General features: G+C 35.7%; 1 protein-coding gene across 3 annotated transcripts in view; it reads right to left on the bottom strand.

Annotated features, from left to right (window-relative positions):
• LOC310881225 (uncharacterized protein) overlaps positions 1-24,753 on the bottom strand; it is a gene marked incomplete at its 5' end in the record, with an annotated part of 330,228 nt that overhangs the window by 95,493 nt on the left and 209,982 nt on the right. For all 3 annotated transcript variants that reach the window (XR_014572237.1, XR_014572238.1, XR_014572239.1), the window contains 5 exons: positions 1,807-2,055; positions 3,758-3,984; positions 6,500-11,340; positions 12,093-12,181; positions 21,305-21,341. The remainder of the gene's footprint in view (positions 1-1,806; positions 2,056-3,757; positions 3,985-6,499; positions 11,341-12,092; positions 12,182-21,304; positions 21,342-24,753) is intronic.

Genomic DNA, 24,753 nt, shown 5'->3' with positions numbered 1-24,753 from the left:
TTTAATAATGAGAATACAAGTTGTTCAGACTCTGTTTTCATACAAGATTATTTTGTTGACATCAGTAGCCTGTAAGTGTTCTGTGTTATCGCAGCAAGAATTAACTTACCTTAATACCAATATAGATAACTTAGCTCACTAATAACCTCAACTTTTACAAACTTTTACTATAATACCTGAGAGAAAGACAGTGTTTATTATTATTACCTACAGAGAAATAGCCAGGACTAAATTTCATATTGGTCCCATCACCCTTGCTGATCATAGTCTTTCAGGAGTGTTTACTATGACAGATCTTCCATCTTTGTGTATTTAATGCAGTGACAAATAAATACATTACATGAGATGGTGAGGTTAAATAGAGCTTTCACTTTTACATGTTTAAGGAACATGTTGAATACCTAATTATGCTTCAGGCCCAAACTCTAGTTTAGTCTAGTAAAGTTTGGGGATTCATTTTTGCATCAAAAAGTGATGAAGCTGTAGCTGTGCTGTTTTTTGTTTTGTTTTGTTTTTCACCTTAAATGTAAGTCTTATGCTCCCAAATTGCTTATGAACATCTGTGTCTTTTATAGACACAGAACAAAGTCAAAAGTGACTAACGCTCCTGTATATGTATACCACTCTGCTATACTGCTCAGTCCCTGCTTGTGCTGAGTTTCTTTTCACATTGGAAAATAATAATATAAAATCTTGATTGTCAGTAGGCCAAACTTTAAACCATAATAACTGGTATCCCTATGCCATTTTAATAATTACTTGGAACAGTATTACCAAGACCAGATTTTTTTTTTTTTTTCTCCTGTGCTACCCAGGGACTCTGGGAGTCCTTTCTGAAGGTCTCAGAGCCTTGAAGCCATGCTAATTCCAGATGTGGGGCTTAGAGTGGGATCAAAGCTAGGAGATGTAGTAGTTATCATAAAACAAAAATTGCCTGTTTTGAACATGTGGCTCAGCTGTGCTGTCTGAGAGCAGCTTCGGCAATCTTCCCTAAAATCTGAGCAAAACTGAATGGCTTCCTCACTACAATTGTTTGTTTTGTCTTTTCAGCTAAATAGCTGTGCTAATTCTTGAGGAATTATTCCAGACTTGGAATTAATGAGATACATTATCATTGCAGCTCTCCAGCCAAGACAACTTGAAACACTCTACCTCAGGTTCTGGAAGCAAACTGTGATAGCACAAAACTCCACAGAGACTAATTTATCATGCTTCTTAATAGGTTATATTAACCCATACAAACCACCATGCTTCCAGCATTTCACTGGCTTCCAGTACCCAAATGAGCTCATTTCAAGCTGTTCAGATAGCACTACCTCAGCAGCTGCAATGCAGCAGCTTGTAGCTCTCAATAAGTACAGTAATCAAGGTTGATATTAATACATGAAATATTTAAGTATGTGTGAGAAAAGGACTGACAATGATAATTAGTATCATGGAAGATTATTTTGATTAAATGATGCTTAAGTAATTAAACTTAATTATTTTAAACCTTTCCATTTCCAACTTTAGCATGTTTGGTTAAACTGTCACATAAAAATACTAAGGTCCTGCATTAAATAAACCATGTTTTCAATATTGCAAGCAAATCTTGTCTCCAGAACAAAGAATATGCAGAAGATTATTTCATAATTTTTTTCTCATGTGTTGAATTAATTAAACCTGACTGTTTTCCTTGAACAAACTTTGAACACTCCCTGTTATTCAGTGTATGAGTACTACAAGGACAAATTTCCTACACGAGAAGATGTGGCCCGTGCCACAAGCCTGGCTGAAGCCTGGGCTGGGGCAGACTAATCCACTTACCTCGTTTCCCGCAGTGACCCCTTGCTCCTCGCCAGGCAGCTGTGTGGTTACTTTGCTCTCACTCACCCTCCTCCCGCATGTCTGGACACGATGTGGTGGACGTGGTGGACACAACGCCAGCTGATGATCAGCACTCCCCAAACCATGGCCTCAGCAGATGCTCCTCCAGTGACCCTGAGGGGCCGAGCGATGAGGTGAGTTTGCAGCCACAGGCAGAGGTGTCAGTCCCCACAGCTCCTTCACAGCCAGCTGAGGGACCAAAGGGATGGGGTGTCACATCACTTAAGGGCCCATCCCTTGAAGGGATGTGACACCTCTTCTTCCCTTCCCTTCCCTTCCCTTCCCTTCCCTTCCCTTCCCTTCCCTTCCCTTCCCTTCCCTTCCCTTCCCTTCCCTTCCCTTCCCTTCCCTTCCCTTCCCTTCCCTTCCCTTCCCTTCCCTTCCCTTCCCTTCCCTTCCCTTCCCTTCCCTTCCCTTCCCTTCCCTTCCCTTCCCTTCCCTTCCCTTCCCTTCCCTTCCCTTCCCTTCCCTTCCCTTCCCTTCCCTTCCCTCACCTCAGGGGCCTGCTGCCAGCTTTGGGCCTGCCCCAGCCCCGCCGCCCTTTTTAAGCCCACCGGTTGCCCATTGTGACACGGCCACCGCTGTCACGCCTTAAAAACTCCCACAGACACAATGACAGCTAACTTGCCCAGCAGGAAATAACATCACAACTTAGAAACAATCCACCTCTATGACATTCATCATATGAAGGAAGGATTCATTTATTTTTAAATAAATCTGATTTCAGTCCTGATTTTTGACCTAAACATGTCAAAATTGCAGAAAAATACTTTTTCTTCATTGTATTTTCAGTAAGGAAATTCATCAAACCCAATTTTATTACACAAACCATTTTTTTCCCTAACTCATCAGCACTCTGTCCCTTCACTTCCCCTCTCTGACAGTCATCAAAATTTTTCTAAGCAGCTGTAAGGGACTGGGAAAGAGAATGGCAGCATTTTGTTATTGTTTAAATTACAGCCTTTCACTATCTGGTCAAAGGCTCGACCTTGAACAAAAGACTAAGAATCCAATTCTAAAAGAAAAAAGTCATCACTGTATGGAAAGGCAAGCGTAAGTCTTAGCAGTGCATCCAGGAGAGTTTCAGCTAGAGTAATTACATAACTGTAGTATTTGTTATGAAGGGAAAAGCTATAAATGAATGCACAGAAATATAAGTAACCAGTTTGATGCTTACAGTTGGGGAAAAATGTAGAAATGATATTTCAGGAATTTGTTTAGCTAAAAATAATCTTTAAATCTTAAAAATAGATATTAACTAGACAGTTTAGAAAAATATAGAACAAGTTAGAAATAACATTGAAATGACAAACTTGGAGCAAAAACAACCATGCAGAGGAATCTGTGGTGATACCGTGCTCAGGATACAATGGTACTATTGTGACACTGAGTTTCCCTGGTATTAGTTCACGACTATGACAGGCCACAGTATTGAAAATTAAGGAGTGCTTGTGGTCATAACATTTGAAATTCTTCCAGAGTAACCTTTAGAGTTTTTGAAATGAGCACAATCATTTTTGTAAGTGCTTATTCATTTTTCGTATACCCACCCTGTCTTCCATTCTGCATTTAAACATATTACACTTGCACTTGCAGTGTTAATGGATATCTAATATTTTAATGGAATTTTAGTGAACTGCTCTGTGTATTTCCCCAAACGAGGAATGATTCATTAGGAGCTGAAGCTAGTCTGCTTTTTTGTTCTAGCTAGAGAGAAGACAGCCTGGAGGTATATTTTATTAATTCCTAATATAAATGAAGTTAGATGACTGTAAATAAAATGATTATCTATGCTGAATAAGGAAACAGGCATAGTAGAAAAATTATGTTTCTGCAAGCTAGGGAATGAGACAGCAGGATAGAAATTTGTAGAAAGATGAGATAAAGAAACCTTATCAAACTGTAAGCACTATTTTCTTCTAGATCCCAAAGGTGAAGAGCCTCTGGAAACTAAGGAAAAAAAATAAGTATAGTTTTTTTTACATTGAAAGCCTTTTCTGTCTTAAAATTAAACTTATAACTGCCTTACTGATGAACTGTAAAATGCTATCTTCCATTCTACTCTTTAATGCAGGTATATGAAGTTCAGATAAAGTTCTTTGTGTCTTCTGGAGATCCCTGAAAACAAAATTAAAAAGTGTACACAACATACATGCCTCATAACATTATCCTCAGATAATTATCAACTTATTTTTTCACCTTACTTGTATACAAATATTTCTTATATAAGGCACTGAGCCTTATCATTCTGTCCTTTAAGTTTCAAATAGAATAACCTGCATGGCATGATTTAATATGTGTTACAAATGATACAGTTGCATAGTAATGTAAATTACATTAACATCATAATATATTATACCATCTCTCATATAATTGTCTTCTGTTAAACACCATATTCCAAAACTTTTTAATTACTTTGTTTTTCTTTACAAGCCTAAGCCATTAAACACCTCAAAGGCTGTTGTCCTGAAATTCTCTTTTTATTTAATACAAAACTTCTGCTTAGGGAATCACTGCTGATTCAGGAGAAACTAAACAGACACCGAAATCTAAGTTAACAGGCCTTGAAACCACATTAATCAGAGCTTTATAAATAAATAAATAAATAAACCACAGGTGAATGATCGCTTTAGTAGGCTGACAGATGAAACAATTAAAACTTTTTATGTACATTCTTTTGCTTGCTGACTCCAGTCACACTCACTGAAGAAGCTGAGTGCTCATATCCCTGTTTTGGAATAAATATACCCAATTTAAAAAGATGCATTTCGGAGTGTATTTCTTTGGCTTTGTGGTAGAGCAGACTTAATAACAGAGTGGTGTGCATACCACAGTAGATCAGCATGCAGAACTTTAATTACAGCTCTGTCAATTTTAGACCCTCAGATCTTGTTAAAAACACCATTATATTGGAAACGCTTGATTGTATCAATCGTGTAGCTATTGCCTTTTATGTTGGAAAGCATTTGTTAAAGGTGACACCATTTATATCCATTTTCTAGTTCATCAACATGTACCAGAGTTTTCTTTAATAATATCACATGTATAACATCATATCTTAAAATCACAATTAAAGGGGTGGTTTTTGCCAGCAAACAAATTAAAAAGTATGAGCTTTCATATATAGTCATCAGGAAAGTGGGTAAAGATTTCCAATAAATACTTGCACAGGTTTAGAATTTTAATGAACAAAACACTTCTTATGTCAATTTCCTTTCACATCCTAAACATTTACAATCCGATAATTTTCATTTTAAAGGCTGTAACTTTTTGCAAGGCCCCATTTTGTTAGCAGCTTATTTCAGAACTTCTCTAAAGGAAATTTCTCATGGAGATAGAATTGTAAAAAGCTGACATGTTCCCAGGATTGTAAACAGACTTTGTCTTTACTGAGCGCAGGTTTCCCTGATGCAGACACAGATTAGTGGGTTAGCAGGTACTTGCTTGCGTAAAGGATAACAGAAAGAGAAGTTCACCATTTATTTCAGCAATAGTATTTTCCTAAGCAATTTTACAATGTCAGTTATCACGCTAAAACTAGAACTTCTTGTACAAGAACTGATTGCCTTCAAGGTGACTAAGTGATAACATAGAAAAAGGAAGTGGCAGAAGTTCGACTTACTGAACAGTAGTTTAATCTTCTAAACCGAAGGTTGAAAACATCTCCATTTTCAGTTTAGTTACAACATAAGAAATAAGGGCAAGAAAGATGAGACCTTTTTCTTGCCTGTCTCTCAGCCAGATCAACAATTAGAAAAACAGGCATACAGTTTGATTTTCCAGAGTCCCACTCAGGGACGTGAGTTAATCACTTTGCCTAGGTACATCAGGAGATATAGCCATTTCATTTCTCTCTCTAATTAGAAGCTGCTGATCAGCGTAGGCACAATTAACTGTGGGTATATGGCCTAGTCATACACATAAACTGGGCAACACAAAGGTCACTAAAATCATTTGGCCAACACACAGAATTTACAAAATAATCTCTGCCTGCTGTATCTTTCTGAGTTGCCAAGGTTTCCTTGTTCAAAGCACATTTTAAAGGCTTCTGGATTTCACATCATAACTGTGAAACTTCTGTCACCCACATACATTTCACTTGCAAATAAAAAGACGTGATGCTTTGTGAAACAATTCATTTCTACCTATCAAGCACAAATGTGTGTTTCAAATGTATGAAATAGTTTTCTTTTTGGCGCTCTTGGTTTCACACTTCACAGTACTCCCAAGCACTATACCTTTTATATAGTACCAACCCTGCTTTTTACAAATCTGAAATGACTACATTTTCACAGTGGTTTTAGTTACAGAAAATTACAAAAGAAAAAAAAATGGATTCACCTCAAACCCTTTCCTCAAATAAGAGGGAAAAAAACAATCAAGAACAATATTTTTCTAAATATTAGCAACATTTTGGCTTTATCTTTAGCAAATAGAAAGAAAATGGAAAACGTTCATTTGCTATGTGATGAAACCACAAACCATGAATTATTTTTCACATTACATGAAAGTAAACTACCATATCTGATCAGTCCAAAAATCCATCTTCCTGAATACCTCGTCCCTGATAGAAGCCAACTGGATATATTAAAGGGAAAGGCATTAAAACACATAAAGTAGTTACTTTACTTACCTTTACAACTACTGGCAGTTACACTACTCATATGCTCAGGAGTACTGTAATAATTAAAATCAATTAATATTGGCATATTTGCAACTGCTGAGATGAGGGGAGGGGAGAAGCTGCAAGAGTGCATCGCCAATGAGAGAGGGCTGAAAGAATGCATCTGAGAGAAGTCAGCTGTACAAAAGCATGTGAGCACGTCCACAAGTTTGCTCCATAACGGAGACACTGGTCAGTAGCAATTCTGACTAATCACTTAGCTAATGCTTTTGGCTCCTCTACTTTGGAGGACTCCTTTCCTGGGGAAAACCAAACCCAACCAAACCTCCTCATTCTCCCAGAACTGAAGTAAATGTAAATAAACACAACACTGTCTGTAGCAAAACTTGCATTTTGACTGAGGATCCACAGAGAAAAGTAAAAATCTAAATTTGTTACAGCTGTTAGGAGAGAAAGCTGTTTTCTGCTCTCTGTTAAATTGGAGTAGGTGACAATGTCCAGGGATTAAAAAGAAGATGCTATCCTGACAAATTAATGCCTCTTCCTAGCACACCAACAGCCAAAATGAAAAAAAGTTATTGAAAAGAAAAGGAACAAACTTGGGTTTTGATATCATTTGGAACTCCACAAAGCTAAATAGGAATAGTAATGGCAAGGTTTCTTCACACAATTTCTCCTAGTCACTTAACCCAACAGGAACAAAGTGCAGGACACTTTGATTTTTGGTGGGAATTTGCATATGGAAAAGCAAAAAGGTATGAGACACTGAGTTGCCAGCAAGACCAATTGTTTACTTGTTTTCCTATTTAATTTGGAAGAAAAGAAGCCAAAGGAGAGCCAATGAGGTGTATTTGCATTGCATGCATTTGTTTTCAAACAGTGTGCCACAAAAATACTAGCTGGAAATATATCCTTTGTGTATTAAACACAAACATATGAGTGGAAAAATTATTAAAGAGCTTACTGTTGCCTTCTATTCTGAAAGAGAAGCAAATTAAAGGGTGAAAGGATACTTCTTTACACACAGACCCCTTCTTCCAAATATTGTTTGAACACTTCCCCACTGGCAGAAACAACCACCACTGCCCTGCCCCAGCAGCGTCCCATTCATTTCTCCAGACACGCTCAGAAATGTTTGATGTTGTCCTCTGCAGTACTCAGTACATTTCTGTGGAAGCTGATATGTATTTATTCAAATAAACGTATCTTAAATATATTTTATCAGAGGTCTTAATTGCTTGTCAGGAATTATACTGCCTGCAGCTTAACTAAAGACTTCTCGACATATTTTTGTCCGATGGTGGCTAAAAGAAGTGGATGAGGAACACATGCTGAAAACATGGCACTGACATCTTTAGCCACGGGTACTACAGAGCATCTGAGAGAGTGGGCTGTAGGCACTGGGCTTTATAGTTAACCATCCATCACCCACTGCTGCAGTTACGCTACTCTCTTCCTCCTCACCTTCAGGACCTTCCAAAAATTCTCAAGTTTATGTAAAAAACAAGGAGAACCTTCCAACCTCCCTTCCCCAGCACCAGATTTACGTACTTTTTTCAGCAGCACCATCTAAAACACTGTTGTTGCCATGTGATATGCTGTCTTAAACAGCCACAGAATGGCTTGCAGCCACCACTACGTCTTTCAAACTAATTTCAAACAAGTTCATTCCTGTTTAACTGTTCTTATTATGCTCTGCCTTTGTAACAGGAGTTGGACTCGATGATCCTTATGGGTCCCTTCCAACTCGGGATATTCTATGAACATTTGTTACAGAACTCTGTTATACATTAATATTGACAAGACCCAAGACACTTTAACTGCTCATCTGCACTTCTTCCCAGATACTATTTTGGTGTAGTGGTCTCAAAACTGATGGGTAAGTGATGGGAAAAAAAAAAATCAGCCTGATTTGTTGTTATTGTTGTTTTCCTGCTTTTCTTTTCTTTAGATATTGCTCTAAATGTTGATTTAGCATAGAAATTTCAGAGAGAGATCTCTGTTCTGTACTTGTGGTTTTGGGTTGGTTACTTGCCTTTTGGACAGGTCACCCCCCCTACCCACCCCCATTTTTTTAATTAACTGTTTGTCTCCTTGAGTCATCTCTTGTCTTTTTCCTTCTAGACACAGTTGCTACCTAAAGACAGATAAAAATGTTTGCTATGCTTCCACAAAAGTAATTGTTCCCACTACTAACTCATATCATACTGTATTTGAGGGACTGCTGTAACTCCCACTGCCCACTCACAGAGAGTACGGAGACCAGTATCGCTGTGTCAGCCTGGATGCCAGCCGTGCCCACAGCCAGACCACATCCTGCACTGGAAGGCAGGGGAGTAACAGTCAGCTCACCTGTGAACCATTCCCAGAAATCCCCATCTCTAAAGGGATTCAGATGGGAGGTTTCAAAGGGATGTGGCTTTCAGGCTCACAAAGATTTTAGTATGCATGTCCCATGGCCACACCAGGTTGCAGTCTATCTTTCATCCCATTAAGTCGCTTTTACTCATTTTGACACATATTCCTAGTAATGGGATAGATGTACTGGTTTTACTGGCAAAGCTGAATGTATGAACTAATCATTTTGGTTCTTCATTAGCCCGCTGAGATAAAAGTTATGAAGAAAAAAGGCCAAACTTAATAAATCGGCTGGCAATGCTAATCTGCCATGAGTTTTGTGCATTACTCAGGAAATATAAGTGCTATGAAAAGATCTAGTGAAAGCAGAAATTATGTCTGATAATAATAATGGAAGAAGGGATTTGTTCTCTAATTACAAAACATGAATTTGGGAAATCTGGCTTCCAAGGCACCATGACTTTGCAGTTCATTACATTCTCAATAACTCATACTATAAATATGCCCCTTTAAGCACTCTGTTTTCTTGACCCTTATGATGAAGAAATCATTCATTATTTCAAGATATGTGTTCACAGAGTAATGCCTTAATTTGAGAAGGCTTATTGCATCCGAATTCTATCAGATAATAAGAATCCAATTGAAGATCACAGCAGCACAGACTAACAATCCAGAGTGGAAGAGAGAATGTTTTCAAGGTGGGAAAGAGATCTGACAAAGAGAACATGTTACAGGAGGATTTGCATTGATCACAGTAAGGTTAAACCTTTTAATGGCTCTACTGCATTAACATCACAGGTTTAGTATTATTCAGTGGGATCATCATAAACACGTACCTAAAAAGTTCCCTACCACCAGAGCTATGGTACAGGACACATACAAGTCAATACATAATATATCTCATACAGGAACTAAGTCTTAGGACAGCTTTTAGCATGTTTGGAACACTTTCTGGGGACTGACAGAATGCATTCAAAATACTAAGCACTAAATGCTCAGGTTACACACTGGATTTTCATGTTCCCTGAGACTTTAAAAGTCCCACTCCATCGGACTTCCTTACTCACACCTATATCACAATGAGTTGCGTCAATCCCATTACCTGTTTAAAAGCTGCTGCAAACCATGGATTTCTGCAGATACTTTGAACTGTCAGTGTAATGTAAAGAATTATTTTGTACATACTGTACAGATGATGGTTTATCAACTTAAAAGCTTTGATAGCATATACTGACATTGACTCAACATAGTCAATCAAAATTGCATATAAAGTGTATTTACAGCGTTAGCTTATTGCTTCATTCTGCTTTCCTCTAGCATTGACTAGCCTTAGAAATGGTTAAAGGTCCAAACATCCTGAATGCTAAGAACTTTGAGAAAGCTTCTCACGTTGTTAGCAAAAAAAGATGTTAAAAGTTCAAGTCAAGAGAGAACATGAACTTAAGAAAGTGAAGACACCAGCAAGCCCCGAAAGTCTGAGTTGGATCATAAAAGCAGAGATAAGGAAAACTTACTTTCTGGATTTCTTACAGACGTATTAAATCTCACCTAACTGACATCATTCAAGAATAAGAAAATAAGACTGGGTTTGCACCCAGAAGTGTTTTCTGTTTCTAGTCTTTTTTGCTTAGCAACACTTCTGTGTGAAAAGAGTCCTTTTCACGTTGGCCTTGGAAAATACACAGTATATGGTCTTTTTTTTTAAATCAGAATGATAAAATAGGCAGAAACCTTGCTCATGTTTCATAGCTTGCCTTCTGATAATCTACTAACATATTAAGACTAAACTAGAAAAGCCTGGCTAAAGTTGGGATTGTCTGAATACAGTTTCCTCTAGCACAGAGGACATAAGAGGAGTTTCAAACGCTCATCTGTTAACTCTATGGATCATATACCAGCAAAATAACAATATATGAAACATAATGTCTTGCAAAATGAAAGCTCAAGAGCTGTAATAACAAACCCTGACTGAACTTTCTAATCTTTTCACAGACAGAACTATCTAAAGGAATGTGTTATATCTACTAATAGTAACACCATGACAGTGAAACAAACACAAAGATCACCAAAAGTCAAGAAAATTTGTTTTATGCAAAACATACTCAAAACACAATTTTGGCTTTCATGAATTAAAATTATGCAAGCATTTTAATTAATGCTAACACTGATTCATCAACATTGCAGCAAAAGGATGTGAAAACATTTATTTATGATCTTCTAATATATTAGCCAGCAAAGTGTTATTTTTCCCAAATGCAGTCTTGCATAACTTGGCAAACAAACACAAAAGAAATGTTGCTTATGATCATACTGGTTTTTATTTTTGCTGAATCTTAATGAATTTTAAACTGTCTCTGTTAATTTTACTTTTTAATTATGGCACAATATGAACTTACTGGAGATGATTAGGAATTGACTCACCCATTCTTTAGTGAAAGTTCTGGTCCCAAATTCCTGAACTAGAATGGGCTTATTTAGAGTGCAATTTAAACCTTAAAGAAGGAAAATATATTTTTAAATAATACAAAAAAGTCCAGTGATTATATAATATTTTCATTATTGTGTATGTGAGTAAGAGTTTCATAAACAAATTAGTGTGGTACTACCAACATAATCTTTCTTCAACTATTAATGGTTTCAAGTTGGGCTTCCAAGAAAAAAAAATCATCTATAGTTCTAGTTATACATACTGGTACTAACACAGAATGGTCAAACAGCACATAGAGGAAATCCTTATTACAGAAACTACAGACCTACAATCTTGCCAAGTGTAATGGGAGAACCCACAACATAATGTAACTCTGCTGTGACAGTATTTTGAGATACACATACATTATATATATACTTATCATACTGGCTGGATTTACAAACCAGCAATTTTCCTTGAAGCAAGGAAAAAGAAGAATGACATCATATCTGTAACTAGTCTGCACACAGTGAATAACTTCTTACAAATATTACCATGATGTGCAAATTATAAATGGGAAAAAGGTGTTCAATTCAGTCACAAAAGAAACTGGTATTCTCTCCTCTCTGAAGAGTGGCACTAGCAGTTACATATAAAAACTTAATCGTGAATCCACAAAATAACTCATACATTCTTCAGAGTGGGAAACAGTACATCCTTTTACAAGGTAACACGTGCAATCAAATAGAAGGAGGAAGGTAGAAAGCTGGAAGACAGTTTGATGACATAATGATAGACACTGAAGTCATCCTAGGGATAAGCCACAAGATGACTCACCCCACTTCGGAGGCTGGGGACGCAGGTTCATGTAACGGTGGTTCATGCACAGCAGTTTCCTCAAAACCACTTAAAGACACTGGAGACTCCTGCAAAATTCAGTTTCAGAATTTCTGCTGAGGGGGTTCCATTTGAAAATAATGAGGCTCCTATTTCCTTCTTAATACTATAAAAAGCCAGGGTAGAAGATACAATTGAAGTAAATGGTATAAATGAACTAAGCTATCCTTACTTAGTTCTCTGCTTTTTCTCAGAGTTTTGCATCAGGGGGAACTGTGTAGACGCTATTCCCTTTTAAGATCACCCCAAATCATACTTTGTAGACATTTCTTTGTACAACACAGTACTGTAATGTCTGTGTCACAGCTTAATGTTTCTGCATATTTCTTTCCACATTATTTTTTCTTCATTTGTGGCCAAATATTCAGACTTGTAGTTACTACTGTGCACTGTTCTTTATATACAGTTTAATGAAGAATCTCTCCGTGGGAGCCTACCATTCCTATGGGGCTGAATTTTCTAAATAAAATTCCCTGGATATTTTTGAGGCTCCTGTCCCAGGAGACAGTAAGTAAATTAAATTTTGTACTGAAAATACACCAGTACTTCATGTCACTGCTTTCCTTTTGACGTAGAAGCCAACTTTCAGAATACCAGACATATGCTGCCCCTTGGCAAAGCATTGAGACTGGCATCAGGACAAAACATTCATTTTAAATTAAAGAAAAAAAAAAAAAGCACAATGCTATATTTTTGATCAATATTGCTTATCAAGTATATTACTCTTCCTGCTTCCAAATAACAAATTCTGTTTACCTCCTTTAATTAATTTTATATCCATGAAAGCGGGATACAAATATATATAGTGAGCTATGACCAATTTTGCCTGTAGATGGTATAATAAGAGCTTATATCTAATTTAGTAGATGTAAAATAAATTTTGAATGCATATGAATTTTTTTTCAATTTCCACAATAGTGAATGTTTAAGAAATTTTAATAAGTCCCCACGTTTAAAATTTTGGATAACCAGTTATAGTTTTTGTTTATAATTCAGAGTTCCTTCTGTTGTGTGGAGTACATACAGCATGAAGCCAAATTTTTTTTTATGTTTGCTCAGTAAGACATTATGCAGAAGACATGTTTTGGAGAAAGTAATGTCTTTTCATAACCACTATTCCACATATATTTTGTTTACTTCCTCAAACATACAGTCTCATATGTGGGAGGTAAACATATGGATAATCACTAGGGTGCCTCCTGTTGTGATACATTCTGTTTGCATTGGATGATATGTTTATATCAGGCTTCATAAATAATCAGCACTTTTACAGATATGAGCTCTTTTTTTTTTTTTTTTACCTCGACTTTTGGAGGAACTGACCATTCAAGATTTCCTAGAGAACTCCAAAATAGTTTTTAAAAACATTTTGTATAATTTATTTTGATTTCAGAGTATAAGTAATTACATTACTCTATTTGTATGTCTGATGTATTTTCCTGGCAATGAATAGTCTATTTAATTGACCTTTTTACTAAAACCTCTAGAAAAAATGTCTGTTTGGTTGGACTAGGAGCAGTGAGGTGGGAGTTAGTTATGTAGGCAGGTGTGTGTGTGCACATATATATACACAAATATACACACAGATACACACACATACACATGCATGTATTACATATATATCTGTGCATATTTTACATTCCCCTGGTTGGCACACTGAACTTTGAAAACAAGAAAGAATCACTGCGAATCTGTGGATCCACTACAGTTTTCTTAGAACCATTCTCATTTTTAGAATCTGTTCAGGGAAGTTTCCGAAAACATATGGAATGATTTATGCACCCATTGCACTCACTGACATTCACTGGGCTTTAGATGATTAATTCCATCAAGTTCCACAGAAAATCCCTCTGCTAGGGTGTGTTTTTCATTGATCAGTAGAGAAACTCCAAAAATATAAAAAATATTGGACTGAGCTGTTCATATACCTTGGTCAAGTGAAAGAAATTTCTGCAAAGTTAGCTAATGGAAAAGAGCCATGACAGAGACTTGCATATTCATTAATTATACAATCCAGAGAAACAATTGATTTTAATAGAACTATGCCAATTGAAACCCAGTTAGGACTTGAATTCTTAAGAAATATAATGATGATATACTAGAGCAATCTAGATTACAGATTTAATTACAGAGCAAGTAGTTTGTTTTTGATTAAAAATTAATAATTAACACCTTAATAGTTGGATAATGATGGTTTTGTCTTCTATACGTAATTAAAATTTATAAATCTTAGTGCTTTACAGACATAATTTAAATCGTTTGACTTCATAAAATGTAAGTCAAAGCATTGCTTTTAAGCAATTATTGAAAATCTAATGGAAATAAAAGTACTGCTCATTTAAAATAAAGTTAAAAAACACTCCTAATAAGTCTGACAGAGCTTCTATTTTATGCTCTATCTGAGGAAGCCATAAGGAGTTCTCTTAGGTTAATAAACAGAAAAAAGTAGGAACATAAGCAGCCCAGAAATACTGGATGGCCATCCTCTTTTATTAAAGTTGAAGGCACAAGACAGGAGCTCGTGAGCTTTCCTTCAGATTTAATTCTAGATGTTCTCTTCTTCAAGCACATGTGCATAAATAGCAAAATTATTTCTGTTAGCTAGATTTCCCATTTAAGCAGAAATGCAATCATCATGGTACCTAAATATTGTGTACACACACTGACTCAATTTTCTCATCATTATTTAGATGCACTCACTGCTTAAACCTGAAAGACTTCCCACCCATACCAATTAACCTAACCCTGCAGTTCTGTTCTACCTAGTTGTCCTTGAATATTCCCTTGTACTTTTATGTGTTATTCATTTGAATTAGTTTGTCTCTTCCTAGATTATTTTTTTTGTAATCTAAAACCTGTCTCAATCAGCCCATATTTTTCCATATTTACTTTCCTTAAATATATAAATGTATTTCCCAGCTTAAGTGTATCACAAAGAGCAGTTCCTTTCACAGCATCCCTTTCTTTTCTTCTCTTTTATTTCACTTCTGTAACAGTCACAGCAGTTGTTACATGGAAAGACAATTTCTGATGAATAAAGGCCTCTCTAAGATGGAACTCCATGTGACTTTAACGCTAGTTGCTGAATTTGCAGCAGGTATTAAGTCAAAAAATGTGCTGTCAAATTATTGGGGAATGTCATACACTTGCATGAGTGGGAATTAAATAAAAGTAAAAAAGACATGGTGAAAATCTATACCTAGAGTTATCATAAGTAGGATTCGTTTAACTACATTGTGAAGCTGGACATACTACATCTCATGATATCTAAACGTGATCAGCATAAGTACCAGTGCAAAACTGATATATATCTAGTGAGAACTATTTAGTGGAGCTTCACACAGGAACAGAAGAATGCTTTCTCCAAAAGCAACCATATCTAGTGGCCAGGACACCAGAGCAAGGGGATTTGAATTCCTGAGCACTTAGGTACTGTGAGTGTTCCTCCAGGTAGTCTTCACCTGCACAGTGATCTTCATTATCTTCTCAATTTCAGAAAATCCAGAACAATGTCAAAACAGCAGAGTATCTGTGCAGCTGGATTGTCCCTGGTACATATAGTCTGAAAACAGATACTTGGGTCTCACTGTGCTTATGCAGTTCCCTATCTGTTTATTAAATTATATCAAACTGGGGGGAATGACTGATACACAAGGTGGATGTGTTGTCATTCAGAGGGATCTCTCCAGATTGGAGAAAGGGACCAACAGGAACCTCATGTAATCCAACAAATGGAAGTGCAAAATCCTGCCCTTGGAAGGAATAATCCCATGCACCAGTACAGGCTGGGAGCTGACCAGCTGGAAAGCAGCTGTGTGGAAAAAGACCTGGGATACTGGCAGACAAGTTGACTAAAAGTAAAGTGCTCCTGGGGCAACGCAGGCCAACAGCCTCCTGAGCCTTTCGAACAAGTGGACAAGTTAGTGTCAGCTGCAGGTGACTAACCCATGAAAATACAGTGGAAAGAAGTTTTGTGAATAAATACCACAGTCATCCAGGGCACAATACAAAGTAATAATGAAGATTTACACTAACCAGACAATCATTAAAAGAACAAGTGATCGTTTGCATCTTATACAGATGCCCTAGTTCCTGAACTACTATCCCTCAGGGAAGCCGATGTGCTCTCATTTGTTTACCGATCAGAGATGTTCGCACCTGAAAGCCTTCACAGTAAACTTTTCATTGGAACCAACATGATTTTTGTGCACATTTTTGTGATTAATGAATTGACAACCTACAGTGAAAAGTATTTATGTTGTGTGTCCTCCCACCTAATTTTATTCACCTAACTTAAGGTTCCCTGCGCTCATTCAGTCTGTTGAGTCTCTTGGGAAAGGACAAACATCTCAGTTGGTATGTACAGTCCAGCCAGTTCCCTTGGACTAAACACACTAACTTTCACGCAGTTACACATAGGTGGGGTGAATCCCAAGACTGAGAAACCACCTACTTATATTACTTTTCAAAATGAACAAAGGCATCATAATCTGGCCTGTAACATTTTCTGCTTACAGTTCTCATCCAACAGAGATGATGGCTTGACACCTGAAAGTTATTTTATGTATATTCAGATTTTATTAACTATTTTTAGCTGTTGTTTTATCTGAACTGAGTGGGTAAGCATATTTTTCCAAACTGCAAAGAACAGCAATGTGTTTAAAGGCAGAAGCTCCTTTGAGGTTTAATGCAGGCTTTTCCAAGTAGCATGATTTCAATCTAAACTCCAAGATATTGTCATTGCACCTTGTGTTCTCAAGGCAGCAAAAAGGAAGTAAAAACCTCATTACTTCAAGTTTGACAAGCCTCCTCTATTATTAATGTGATGTAAAATTTCTCCCTGATCACCACATTCTGAGCATATTTAGCAATAACATTCTACCCCTTAGCTAGGAGTGAGCACACAGCTTTGAATGTGAGTAGCTTGAGGCTTTCGTTAATGATAGCATTGCAAGCTAGACAATCTTTGCAGGATTTAGGCAAGGACAGAGCAGGCCATGTTGCTTTTGATCCTTCAGAAACAGCTAGAACCTGGATGAATTTCTGAGTACAAATGCTATTATACTCAGAAGGAACTGCTTCTCTTCCCTGCTGCAAAGTGAACGTCATGAACATGCTGGTTGAGGAACAGCATATGGAGGCTGATAGAGGAACTAGAATAAGATTATTCTTTAATGATGAGGAAAGGCAATCTCAGCATATAAATTAAGTGAAGCTAACGAAACCACTAAAATGTAATCACCACCTAGGGAAGTTTTACTACAGAATGAGGGGAGGAATAGCTTGTGGTCTTGCGAGATCAGTGGTAATACGGGGACCACAACTGCACAAAATCCAAAAAAAGCCTTGGAATCCTATATTATGGAGGTAATTCTACAGTTATTCTACATGAGAAAATCATCTTATCAAGTAAATACAGAGAAAATGTGATGGATTCTTTACAGGTTTTCAAGAAGAAAAACTTGGCCAGATTCAAATACAAAACCAAACACCTAATTTTATTTTGAGGCACTCTATTTGGCACTCTAATTAGTGGTAGTCTTTCAAGAATGGTGCAGGAGTTTGATCACCCTTGGAATGATCCTTTAATTATAACTGAGACATAGAACCACCTTTTCAAAAATCTTGAACTAAGTAGTAGCTTTTTCTCCTGTAAAACTGTAAACAGTATTAAAATACTGCAAGATCATGTTCTTGTTTCATATTTTAATGAAAAACATCGTAGAAAAATTAGGCAGTTTCAACTATGTAACCCCAAATAAAAATAAATCGCTGTCATTTTCATACCACCTTGTTTCTTAATGTAACTCCTGAGTTATTGTACAAATTTTGCATCTATATATGATGTAAATCATTACAGCTAGTAGAAAGAATGCTATTTTAAAATACATGTAACTCATAAAGTAATGTCTTAATGTGTTCTCTCTTTCTATCATATATATGATCAGAATTTTAAGTTATATATTTTGTGTTTTTATCTAAAGTTTTGGTAATAATAAATACGGAAAATGTGTAAGTTAGGCAGGCATACAACACACACAGCTAGAAACACCCTAGTTTGATTTTGCACAACATATTTTCGTTTATTGTTTTTCTGGAGTTCATTCTGATTTTTTAGATGATTATTTTAAGAATAAATTTTCCTTAAGCAGAAATATATTTTGTTACTCTTTCATACTTCTGTGTTCTTAAACATCATATTTTTCCTTATTTACACTATTTTTTTCCTCTGAACATATATTCACTGACATGATTCACTGCTTTGTCCAATCAGTGGCATAAATTATGATGTAACCTGTGAACAGGACACGAAGTCAGTAGAAATGGCCATATATAACTTTGTAAGAAACCCTGTGGCTCATCATATGGCTGATATTGGTCACATTACTGCAGAGAAGTCAGTTACTGAATAAGGTGAGCATACCATGAGTACTGCTAAACTCCATCTGTTCCTGACAGTAGGCACTTGGGCAACTGATAGCAAGCTACAGCCGCATGTAATGCCTCAAATTTTCTCCAGGTTCTGGCTTTGTTCTACATATATCTTGATTGTGGAAATATGATGAAATGTCATAAATCCAGCTTCTCTCTGCTCAGTCATTTTATATTTTATTTCACAGAGTAGGAGAGAAGCAAAGAAGCCAAGCAAGACTTCCAGGACTGGGATTGTAGAACTGGGTTTTTGCTTGCCAGCCTTTAAAGGGAGGTAGCACTAGAGACTGACATAACTAATGATGTTTTCTGTCCAAACAGGTAGTATTACGTTACCAATAGCAAAAGCTTTTTCATGTTATAAGTAAAGGAATCTGAATGTATCTTAAAACAGTAACAAAAAGGTTTAGTTTGCTATAATGTCAGAATCATAGAAAAGAATCATCAAATGATATACCTATGAATAGCATTTTAACGTCTCGTGGCCATGAATTCCTTTACATGTAAGTAAGTGCATCTTCATGAGGAAACTCTTCATTTTATGTTACTGTGCAAAAATATCACTTTAGAAAACTCTTCATTTTATATGGCTGTATCTTTATGGCATTACTCTTTAATTATCTTGGGTGTAAACATTAGAGATGGGACTAATTAATTAGGAAATCTTTTGCACAAATACCTGATGTCTAGAAAAATTAATATTTGTTCTTTACAGGATCTGGGATCTGATGAAAAGAGGCAATTTGAATTAGCTGCAGACAGTGAACATTAGCGGCTAATTAATTTTCTTCATGTTTTGTCCCAGATTGCATTACACAACAGTTGTAGAGCAAACATTTCTGTGTCAGTGTAAGGATGTCAGATTTCAGGTTAGATTATGACTCCTCAGAAAGAAAAAAATAAAATAAGAAACACTAAATGTAATTACAAAGGAAACTCAGAAAGATGGAACTAATTGAGAAGTCAAAGCATTATTTGGTGGCAGTTTTAATTATTTCTATAGGAAATTAATTGGTTGTGACTCTCATCTCTGAAGATATTCTAACATCCATGGGATTTCCAAATAGCAGAAGCAATCTTCTGTTGTTTTAATGATAGCTACAATAATGAAACAGTAAGCATAATTTTCTTAAAATACACGTCGGCACACAGTATATTTTCTTTATTTATGTGCTTACTTACATCTTTAGTGTGAAGTTGTTTAGTAGCTCATGTAAAAACTTATAAGATCCAGACCATATGCACGGATTTTTTAAAGTTTGATTATTCATGTACAGAAAATACAACACTTTTGTCTACTGAAAATTATATTGTATTACATATAAAATATATGCAATATGTAATTACATATATTAAATACATATACATGTGGAAATATGTTAAAATATGTAATTGTATATAAAATGTATATAATAACAATCTAATTATTATCATGAACACAGGCACAAAGAGAGAAGTTCTGACTATGGCAAAAATTTAAAATGGGGTTGCTGGGACATACCTCATGGGAAAAGTGTAATTAGCATGTGAGCACGTGTTCTACTCAAGCACTAGTTAATGGGAGTGTTGGGGAGTTATAGCTGAGCTGTAGGAATACTGAAAATTCATTTTTAATTCCATAGCATCTGGTTGGCAACAACCCTATCAGCAGTGTCTGCCCTCATTTGTTTTCTATACTCAGAAACAACCTTAATGCATAAATTAGACAGATGAAACTCACACAATGCAAATTTAACTAATCATCTACTGTGAAGATAATTTAAAAAGATGAATAAGTAGTCACATTGTTCCTTACACAACAAATAGGTGCAGAACGAAGTGTAAAAGCATATACAGATCAATCTTTGTATAAAACTAAATACTGTTAATTTTTAAATTTTTTTTTTTTTTAGGATAAATGCAAAAGATTTGCTTCACTTTTGGAGCCTGGAGGAGTCACTGGGATATATTGTTAAGCATATACTCGAAGCTTTACTGACTCAATGTCTCCAGGCCATTTTTATGTATATCTTGGGCCTCCATATCATATCATATCATCAAGAAGTTGTTTTTAGAAATTGCATTTTGACTCATTAGCCATACAAATAAACATGATTGCTAGTGTTTTTAAATGGCTGTTAAGCTCCAGTACAGTATTTACAAGATTAAATTTCACATCTGGAATTCTGCTCCTTGATGTTTTGAAACTGTGTTCAAAAATTTCAGGCATCTACTCCAAACAAAACTCCAAGAAGTTGTAAGACAGAACTTAAAAGCAGCACTATTCATTATAGATTGCATTAGAAAGGAAGAATTCTTCCACCTAGAAATTAGACAGACTATTTAACTGAAGAAAAACAAGCAGAAGATTTATTTTTTAAGGAGGATGGCTCTTACGAACCTGAAGGATAGGGCAAGTTCTGCAGATGCTTCAAGGTTTATGCAAATAATTTTAAAAGAATTATAATGTATTGTTGGAATATAATTATGCAGACATCAGAACATCTAGTGTAGCCTTCTGTGCCTACACAACACCTGTCTCATGCACTGAAATAACCATATTGAAAACAATATCTGACTTCAGAAATAAAACTCCAACCCAAACTATTTACAATATTCTCTTCTTTAGCTAATCAAAGTCAAAAACCCCAAAACATTATTTCAACTTAAATGAACTGCATTTTACTGTGCTTTCACTAAATTTGTCAATGCTTTAGATGTTAATTAAATACATCACTTACCAGCCTTTAGCAATGACACTTCAGGTTTCTCAGCACCCTGTACAAAATAAATAAATAAATAAATAGATAGATAGATTGGTTTAACTTAGTGGAAAACCACTTTTATTTAGCTTTCTGGAAAATAAGATATATTGTTTTAATACTTACATAATTTATTATGGCAAATAAGGTTTGGAATTAGTATCTTGATACTACTCATACTGAAATCTGGGGTAAGACTTCCACAGCACTAATTCAGCTTTAAGCCATAGGAGAAAGAGAAGGAGCTAAATCAGAAGGCTAAATCAAATATAAATGCAAACCCAGCCTGGTTTACAAGGCAGAAACTGGGCAGCAAAACTGCAGAATTGTTCTGAATCCTTCTCAGCTGGTCTGAGCGAGACTATGACTCCTTCAAGCACCCCAGCTAAATCACTCACTGAATTCAAAAACTCATTCTGGCACATTGTGTTTTGAAACCTGCGCAAATGTCCCGAAACATCAGGCAGTCACTGCATGTCAACAAAAAGGAGATAGTTCTCAGAATTGTTTTGATTTAAACCTCATGTAAATGTAGTTTGCTTTTTGTTGAGCAGAACTTTAGCAGGCCAGTATGAACTTTCTTCTGTAGAACGTCAAGTTCTTTAATTAATGATCTTTTATAAATATCTTGCAAATTTTTAAGGAAAATCCGCTTGCTGTCTTTTGGTGGAGGGGATGGAAAGTGCTAGGTGTATTTTCAACTGCAGTTCATATTTCATTCCTTCATGCAGACTGTAGTTTCTCAGTCACAGGGTACAACAAAACTTACAATCGCTCTACTAGTTTCAAGGAGTAAACCTCTATCAGATGCAGAGCTATGATACATATATTATATATATACAAAACATTTATATATATTGTATATTTATATATATATATAACTTTTTGAGTGATTTGGAAATTGGACATTTGGCCTTGAAAAACAAAATATTCAGGTTTTGTATTTCCTTTGTCATGTTCTTCATAATATGTAAAATTTTCATATGAAAATAAATGTTTTTGGATATCATATATATGTTTTTCTTTAAGTCTTGACAAATTGTGCATTTGTCACAGTTGACTAAACTAATAGTTATGCTTAATTTTTGAACTATACTTTCTCTAATTTGATACCTCTAAATTTGTCATTATCATCTGGGATAGGAAACAAACTACTATACTGACTTGTAATTTTCCTTAAACATGGGAGTTCAGATCTCTTCTGAAATTATTCTCTAGAATCTTGAGTATTTTGTTCTCATCTTTCCATGTATGACCAAGAATTTTTACAGCTTTATCTTCTGAGTCGGTAAGGATTTCAGTCACCTGCTGACTCTGATGTCATAATCCATTTTACCATTTATTTCACTAGTGAAAATTTATTTCACTAGAAGGTGAAGATATTCAGGAATTTTCTAATTTTTTATCCATAATTCTTAAGTAGGCCAGAATGTTTTGTCTTCTTCATGACACCTATTTAATTTTCTCCTCTTAATAAGGATTTTTCTTTACATCCAACTCAATTAATTCCTGTGATTTGTGATTTTATTTTGAACATCATAAACAATGGTTGAGAAAATGGACAGCATTGCAGCTGGCACTTTCAGATAAATTCAAAGGCATTAGGTACTTAATTCTTACTGAATGTTGAAATGAAATCCCTTCTCCATCTTCCCTATATTTCATCATGCCTAATGTTCCAATGACCTTTTAAGATTTGCAGTGATTTCAGTTAGCCACTCAACCATCAGAGGCTTTAGAAACTGTCATGTCTAATGCTGCCGCACAGTAAATCTCATTAACATTGTTCTCATGACTTATAGGAGCTATTGGTGATCCTACCCATAGCTGCTGCTGTCCAACACGACTGGATCTAATACTGAGCACCTGGAAGGTGTAACAGGAAGCCAGATTTATAACTCTTAAAACTACCAGAAATTTGTTGGTCATGTAAAAGTGACTGAGAAGAGTCATAGAGATTTCTTCATTTACTGAATCATTTTTACTCTTCTTTAAGAAACACAATGACTAATCAGCAAGCCTATACTCTACAGAGCACCTTGTGCTTTCAGATATGCCAGACCTCCACTACACAGTTTTTCGAAACTGCAACCCAGTTGCTATGACTACCGCAAGCTCCCATAGGATGCCTGTATTTAGCTGGCACATCCTGACCACCCAGAATACTAATGAAAGGGAAAAGTGCAGTGTGAACTGCATATACAATTATCATGTTTCACAATTAAAAATAAATAAATAAATGTATAGAACCTGTTCTCTCAGTGGATATCTTTTATCTTTCTACGCCCTGTTACTGGATTTCAATTTATACGTATCTTTTTTTAAAGCTACATCATATAAACTCTGTTAGCAGAAACAAGTATCTATTATTTTAAAATACAGTTAAACAAAACTAGGTAATATGGATATCATGCTAGTTATATTCAATTGTAGTAAACAGAAAAATTAAATGTGAGCTTTTCTGATGAGATCTCTGATTTAGGTCTATTTGCCAACAATCTTGCAGGGAGATTTTGGATCATCATTGCTAAAGATTACTGTTACCTGCATCAGGGAGTATTGAAAATAAATTTCATTAAGAACATGGTCCAGAAACTATGACTGTTGGCTATTACCATCTCCATTCATGTCTACTGCCTAATGTCCTCTATTCTATAGGAACTCATCAGAAAATTCCTGACATCCTCATGTGTGTATATATATGTATGTAGGTCCTGACTGTTTCATTTCAGACCTGTGGAATATAAAGAGGAATTATTTGTCTCTTTTTCATCTGTTTGTTTGATGAACTCCTGATAAAGATGAACAAAAAAAATCTAGGGTGAACAAAAAGATGAAACAAAAAGATGAAGATGAACAAAAAATTCTATGGATTCCTCAAGATGTATCTGTCACCTGGTTGACTACAACTGTTATCACAGAGGCATCGGTGGGCAGTGGATATTGCTAAAACTTAGCAGGCATTTTGAAAGGAACTAGATATGAGGAATAGCCAGAATCACAACAGTAAATATAAATTTTATTTTTATAGATTCTTACATTTATGGAGTTTTATAAGAAATATTCAAGTTCCACAGCATAGGTAGTTCGTATGCAAGCACTAGGAGAAAATATTTCTTCTATTATCCCTTAACTGCCTTTTACAGAATCTCTGAATTGTGTTATTGATAAAGAAGCATGTGTTGAATGCTCTGAAACAGGAAGTGTTGTTGTGGATAAATCTATAAAAGGTTTTCCTTCAAAAATAAAAAAATGGAATAAAAAATAGAAGCAATCGCAATATTTCACTAGTCACATACAAATAACATTAATCCATTCCTGACTTAGACACAAGCAATATGAAAAAAGCCATTATGTTAAGTCCCCTCTTAGAACACGATTTCTGTGAGCATTCTACATCAGAGATCTAGAGAAAAACTCTTAAACTG

Source organism: Anser anser (assembly GCF_964211835.1).
Source record: "Anser anser genome assembly, chromosome: 14".
NCBI lineage: Eukaryota > Metazoa > Chordata > Aves > Anseriformes > Anatidae > Anser > Anser anser.
The sequence above is the reverse complement of the archived record's forward strand: the minus strand, read 5'-3'. Positions and strand labels throughout refer to the sequence as shown.